General features: G+C 40.0%; 1 long non-coding RNA gene across 1 annotated transcript; it reads right to left on the reverse strand.

Moving 5' to 3' along the window:
- Window positions 1-661: 661 nt before the first annotated feature.
- Window positions 662-2,544, reverse strand: LOC138354871 (uncharacterized). Its single transcript, XR_011223689.1, has 2 exons — window positions 1,909-2,544; window positions 662-1,499 (listed from the first exon to the last, which is right to left on the reverse strand). It is a non-coding gene; the product is annotated as an uncharacterized lncRNA (long non-coding RNA).
- Window positions 2,545-7,570: the final 5,026 nt, after the last annotated feature.

Here is a 7,570-nt window from a genome sequence, read left to right on the forward strand (position 1 = left end):
TTCATTCTGTTTAAAAAAAAGTTGCCAATATTTTCAAATCGCTGGCCACAAATTTTTTATAAAGGTTTTCCAAGGGAGTAAATCTTGCTTCCTCTCTTTCTCCCAAATGTTTCCTCATTTGCACAGGAGCAGAGCAACCTTCGTGCGGGCCCTGGTTCAGTTCCCCAACGTCCGAGATATTGGACATTACAAATTTCACTAAATGATTCATTATCTTAGCAGCCTCTCTAATTATAAAGTTGTTAATCTTTTTTATAACCTTTGAGTGCTAGTTCTCAAAAGGTTCTTTACCTCAGAAAGAGAGAGAGAGATTCTATTTTTGTCCATATTCGAGCAGAATGTTGAGCAACCTTCGTGCAGGACCCGGTTCAGTTCCCCAACGTCCGAGCTATTGCACATAGCAAATTTCTCTAAATGAGGCAGTATCTCGCCCCCACCCCCCGGATCAATGATTTTAGGGCAGTAAATAAGCAATTGCAATCTAATCCCCCCCCCCCCCCAAAAAAAAATACTGTTCATGAAAATGTGAGCTTATTTATACTAATTTATGAATATAAAAAAACAACTCGACATTTGTACAATTTTTATTTACATAAATAAATTAGTCTCTATGTCTTCTTAGTTTTTGTCTTCTTAGGAAATAATCGGTCGAAGGACATGCGAAATGGTGCGTCTGCAAATGGGGCAGTTTCTCATAGATACAAGACAATTACTGCATGTTACCATATGTCTGCAGGGCAGCAGTACGACACTCAACGCATTGTTAAAGCACACCTTACACAAAATATCAGCAGCCCAAGACGTTGGCGTAGATGTGTTCATCACAGTTTCAACATGGGATGTCGCATTAAAGTCTGTGGCCTCTTCGCCAGTTTCAACATCCATTTCATTAGCGACTATAGTCGTCTCTTCCGCCTCTGTTTCAACAGGAGAAGGCAAAGCCCGCAAACCAAGATTAGTGCTCATGAACCCGCTCATTGATCCAACAACGTCGACATCCATTTCATTAGCTGTGGCGACTGTTTCCATGTCAGAGGGCGCGGATTGCCATTCCAGATTCGCAGGCTCTACCCTACCTTCCACATCCTCATGATGAATTCCCCTTAAACCCATTTCGGCTTTAGTGCTCTCTTGCATATACCACAACATTAATTCTATACATCTGGCCTCTGTAACAAACGGTAATAAATCTTTGGTGCTTTTGAGATATAGCCTTAAGGCAGGTCTCACACAGACATCAGGAAATCCAAAATGTTCAATTAATGCTGGGAAAAAACCCAAACCTTCCATCAGACCAGTTAAAAGATGTTCATCTATGGGTTTTATAGTTCGACGCTGCGAAGATTCTCAAACATTCTTAATGAACTGTGCATCCTTTTTAATGTTGACAAAGGTGCACTCAGGATACCATTGCGCGTGCAGTGTCCAAGGGTCGTCAGCGGGTTCCCAATTACGAAAACCATTCCCACAGAAAAAGCAGCGCATGTGGTCACTTAGGCCTGTAAATTTAAGAAAAAAAATATTCCCATTCATTATTATTATTATAGCTCACATCCGGCAATGTTGTAATACAAAAGCACACACACACGCGCACACACACACACACACACTTCCCGGGACCAAAGAGCCAGAGCTCCACCCCCGCAAGCACAATTGGGGGAGTAAACACACTTTTTTTTTCAGATATATACAAGAGTTGTTACATTCTTGTACGGCCTAGCATTTCGGGCAGGTCCCTAGAATACAATCCCCACCTCGAAGAATCGTTTTTTACAACCAAGTACCCATTTTACTGTTGAGTTAAACAGAGGCTACAGTTAAGGATTTGCGCCCATTAAATCCTCCCCGGCCAGGAGGATACACACGCACACACTAAAAATAACAAAAACTCCAACAATATTTGTTTACCACAGAAGAAAAATCCTGATTCTGCCAATTCGTGAGATGTTTGCTTGACACAACCAGTCCAGCTGAGGTCGAATGTTTCCAAACGCTGTTTGTATGTTGCCAAGCCTGGATATCTAGGTTTAGCGTATGGAATTACCCCCAGAACCTGCAAATCATCTCCAGTCATTTTAGTTTCTTCCTCGCGGGGTGGGGTCTCTAAAAAAACAAAGATGCTCCATCACATATATGCATAAGACACAGGTTCTAAGTCAATTCTTTCAAAAACAAAAAAAAATAAAGAAAAATTATTTGAAAAGACTTACTGCGTTTATACTTATTTTTTTTTTTTTTGTCCTCCCTCCACATCGCCAATACTAATTATTCACAGATAAACTAGTAAATTATATTTATACAATATACTCACGATCAGATGTTGCTATATTCTTTGGTTCGAATAGGGGTGAAAAGAAATCCAGCCCATATTCGAATGCCAGTTTGGTGATTTCCAAAGGAACGTTATTGTCCTTTTCGCCTCTTATGAAGGAACAATTTGGCGACACTTTCGCATGCCTACTACGGGGCGTATCGCCCTCAATCCAAGCATGCACAACTTTACAACAAAAGGCGCAGGAACAATGATCCGCAACTCTCAGATAATAAAATCCCTCATTCACCAGGTCTTGGGGGTTTAGCCACTCGACAGGCCAATTTATAAAGGTGTCTAAACGCACTTGGGCACATTTAAGACTGTCCCTGGAGTAAAACGTTTTAGTACGGGAAGGTTCCATTGTGTACTGGTGCGACACTGGCGAATGGAGGCAAGATCCTAGGCTATATATTGCCCGTCCTTTCCCTCCCCGAAATAAGTGTCAAAGATCGCTACATATGTGCTAGTTTCTTCTTTTTTTTTGGTTTAGCAATTCTAGCCACCGCTACTCTTTTTTTTATGGCATAATTATGAGGAAACAGGGAAAGGAAAAAATGACTCGTAAATGTGCTAAATCATGTTGCATAATGCAGTGAATTAAAAAAAAAAAAGATGGCAGTTGGTAGTCTAGGAAAGGTGACCAAGTACTTATTTTTTGTGATAATTATCGAGAAATGTCATTAACTACATAAGGTATCCCTAATGTCAATAAGTTATCACAAACCTTCCAATAATGATGTGGCCTCCATGACTTTATATATATTTCATTAAGGGAATATGGTCTGACTACGGTTTTTTCATGGGGGGGGGGGGGGAACATTAAAAAAAAAATGGAAACATGTCGCACTGTGTTTGACCTTTTCTGCTTCTGAAAAAAAAGGTTGCCAGTGTTTGGGTATTAAGCTGACGTATATTGATATTTTATGGCAAGATATTTTGAGATACATATTGCGCTATTTGAGGTGGTTTTTTTTTATGCTAATTAAGTCAGTGAAAAAAAATGTTCCTATGGGCTTCTTGTTGGTCGAGGCCCTTATAATAATAATATAAATATTTGCTCAGTACGTGGTAACTTTTACACGCACTAGCAGGGATGGAGATATAAGGGCGCAAAGCCCCCACGACGAATATTCGCAGGGTCGACACAGGGCGGTTGACTAGGCTTTATCCAAAACATAAGGGAAAGTAAAAAAAAAAAAGAAAAATGGAGACGTGGCTGGAAACGCACACCGGATATTTAACCGATGAAGAATTTTACAATAATGAAACTTGCATTGTGTATCCTGTAAACTGCATATCTTGCGTCCCGTACGGGATGGCGAAGGACATATCAGTGAAATACAAACACGCAAGCGCCTATGGTGAACGCAGGCCTTTGTATAATCTCAAGAGATGTGTTCCCCATGATCGACCAATTCCCGGTTCAATTCATGTCTCCAATCGTCGAGTTGAAAATCTCCCCTGCATTATTGCTGCTGCAGTGCAATATGGTATAGGGGCGCCTGTAGAGAACAATGAGATCGCCAAGTCGCATATAGAAAAATCCAAAGATCGTGATATGCTCACCGGATTAAAAGAAGATACAACGCAAAATCGCCTCATCTATTTCAAAAAGGCTATAGAAGCCATAACGAGATTCATCAAGTCTTCTCCGGAAATCGCACGAGTTGTATTACCTGTGGGTATTGGTCGCACCTGTGTTCAAAGAGATGAAGTTTGGGAGGAAACATATCTTCCAATTATCGAAGATCTGTATGAAAACTTAAAACATTACGATGTTAATGTTATATTGGTGCGTAATGACCAGAGCTCCAAGGAAAAAAAAAATGTCCCTGGCAACTCTACGATGCGCAGTTGTCCCCCGCGCCGGCGTGAAAAGTGTATATAGACCCCCTTCCGAGTCACCACCTCACAAGTCAGCACTATGGAGCTCCCCTCCCTGATTGGCGACTTTGCCTCTTTGCCCATCTATAACAATCGTGATTGTCTGCTCTATGATTTGGATGCAACAAGCGTGCAGTTGAGCGAAATGGTGCACACTTTATGGGAACGATACCCCTATGCTCGATTGCATCGGAAAAACCTGCCGTACAAAAATCGTGCTGTTAGAACTGATAGAGATATCCCCGGCCTCATATTTGTTGGCGAAGCACCCGAATTCTGCAATAGGATGGATGACGACCCCTATGAAAGTTATGCTGTTTTACCGCACCTTATTGGATTAATCACCCAGTTTACCAACGGCCCAGCGACGCCATCTTCTTACAAAAAGCCCAGGTACGAAGCATGGAGTTTGGATGAGCATTTTTATGACGGCCTGAAAAATGATACCGAATACCAAAGATGGCGTTGGTTTGACAAAGCTCTGCGAAAAGCCATTGAACATATTCTTCAGAGAAGCCGAAGAGGACAAGTGGGAAGGATTATTTTCCCATATGGGTTGGGCAAGGCTTGCGGGCAGTATCTCACAAGTGGCGAACGCAACATATGGGAGACTAAATATTTCCCTGTGATGTGCAAATTAGCTCAGAAACTGCAAGAACGTGGTATAGACACTTTAATGATATGTCCTGTAAATAATGACACGCCAACTCGCTCTCCAACCCATGGCATCTTTAGACACAAGATTCCACGTATGGCCATTCCACCTGTTTCTACGAATGATAAAGACTCTGTTTCTACTGTCGGACCTGCCGCTGACGTGAGAGAAGACGGGTCAGCTGTCGTGGAAGATACCACGAGCGTTGCTGTGGAAGATGATCCATCTACCGGCACCATGTCTGTTACTGTAGGAGATGAAGTGCTCACTATTGTGGAAGACGCCGACAATGAAGACAAAGAGAAAATGGAAATGGAATATAATGAAGATGAGATTAGAAAAGCTGTAGAATCTATATTGTAATATTTCATACAAATTAAACCACAAAAAAAGAAATGTTAACCTGTATTTTTATTTACTTTTCCTAATTTCTCTACACACACACACACACACATTTATTTATTTATTGTTTCCTAATTTCTCTGTACAAAAAGAAAAACTATGAATTACATATTATAAAAGCCTCTAACAACTCTATGTGACAAGGTGTATATAAGACGAAGGTTATGTTAAAAAACCTTTTTAATCGCTTCGAGATGTGTTCCAACTACATGCGAGCCAAATTACGGAGACTCAAAGATTCTATTATTGAAGTGGATTTCCCCAACGATGATATATTTAAACCCGGGGACTGTATTGTCTATGATCTTCCTGCCCTACACCAGTTTTCTAATGGTTACTCCCAACAGCTGTGGGAAAAATATCCTTATGGGGTGGTTGAAAAGAAAATATGTCCTGAAACGCTTTGTGCTGTAGTTACGGATCGTGACACTCCAGGAAATATAATCCTCTCCCCGCCACCAGAACCTAATGTGCAGCCTTATCTCTTAGCCCTCATATGTCAATAGTGTGTAGGTGCGTCTATTGAAAATAATGACATTAACCAATTTCATATTAAGCACAGTAAAGATATTGATTTAGTAGCGGGATTGCGGAGAGATACAACTATCAACAGACGATGGTGTTTTAAAAAGGCCGTGAGTCGCCTTATGAGCGAAGCCAAGAGTAATAATTCTATCAAACGGATAGTTATGCCATTTGGTATAGGCTGCAATTCTGGGGTGGGTTGGTCTAGAGCGGGTGAAGAAGAAGAATGGCTGGCATCTTACTACCCTACACTGGCTCATTTGGCCCATGTAATGAAAAAATGCAAAAAAGAATTTGTGCTGGTGCGTCCTAAACAAGATGGAGCAGGGAAAGGTCAAGTACCGCCACAAGTAGTGAAAAGACCATCGAGTAAAAGGAGGAACCTTAGATTTTATTACACTAACGACGAATAATAAAAAAAGTGCTTGTTTTTTTTTGTATATGTACTCATAATAAAATAAAAAATTGTATAAATGTCAAGTTTTTTTTTTATCTGTTAAAGTAGTTTTTAAAAATAAGAGAGAGACCTCATCACTTATTCACCCCCATGACAAGTACTCTAGCAAATACTACCTGACATTTTTTTTTTAACATATTTCATCTTCAAGGGGAGTGTGCAATAATAATAATAATAATGATACATGATTTTTTTTATTTAGGTAAAAAACACACACATATATATATATATACAAACAAAATAATGTTCTGATTGAACAGAGTCTGGGTTGGGGGACAAAGTCTCGGGATTTGGGGATAACCCCCCCCCCCCCATCAGGCCACCTGCACATTGTTCCTGTAGTATGTCCCCTTTGCATCATTAGTTCCTAAGAGTTATCTTGTGGGTGGAGCTTTATCTAGATCTGCCTTAATGACGGGATGCAAATTTTCCCTCCAATAAACCTCATCCTCTGGCGCAATTTCCTCAGCTTCGGAGGTGGAACAATAATCCCCATAATCCCCAAAGAAAATTTCTCTAAATGCATTCTGCGCTCGAACTTTGTCATGATAAATAAACCAGTTTTCACGCTGTTTAAAATCAATCCCCGCAAACTGTTTTTCTATTTCACCTTGGGCTTGCACCCACTCGATAAAGTTGGGTATTCCATTATACGCCACATTAATCAAGCCTATTCCTATTTCGACAGGTAGTCTTATTTCTGTTTCGTCACAAAAACCGCCATATACGGTCTCAACGGCGTTAATTTTTTTTGTTTTCTGTCTTTGAACATGTGAGTCTTCTAAATCTGCGCCTTCATACTGCTTTTCAATTGCCGCTAAAGCCTTGACGCGTGCGATGAACTTGGGCAATTCCTCATACTCCACGACGCAATGACCTCGTGAAATAAATACCAGGGGCGATTCCCTGCATTGCATCTTCCTCTTTTCCTCAACATCTACAGCCTGATGGCCGAGCTCTGATAAAAGATATAACAGAAAAAATTAATTGCATACGCCTATAGAGAGAGAGAAAAAAATCGTTGAACTTTATTGGATTTCTTTTAGATTTAACTTTTAACTACTTGGAACGAATTATCAATGAGGCACAAACCATGACAAGTCCTGTAAAGTATTAGGGTTTATGCATACCATTTATATATAAATGGTATGCAAACATTTTCATGTTTTTAAAACATCCTAAAAACGACATTTCATTGTTTTCAGCACGTTTATAATTACGTTTAGAAAAGGTTTTTTGAGAACTTTTATATACGACCTTAGAACGTAAATAATTAACATTTCTAAAAACTTTTTTATAATCTTTTAATTACCTACATTAAAACGTTTAGGGT

This window comes from Procambarus clarkii, chromosome 65 (genome assembly GCF_040958095.1).
Source record: "Procambarus clarkii isolate CNS0578487 chromosome 65, FALCON_Pclarkii_2.0, whole genome shotgun sequence".
Classification (NCBI taxonomy): domain Eukaryota; kingdom Metazoa; phylum Arthropoda; class Malacostraca; order Decapoda; family Cambaridae; genus Procambarus; species Procambarus clarkii.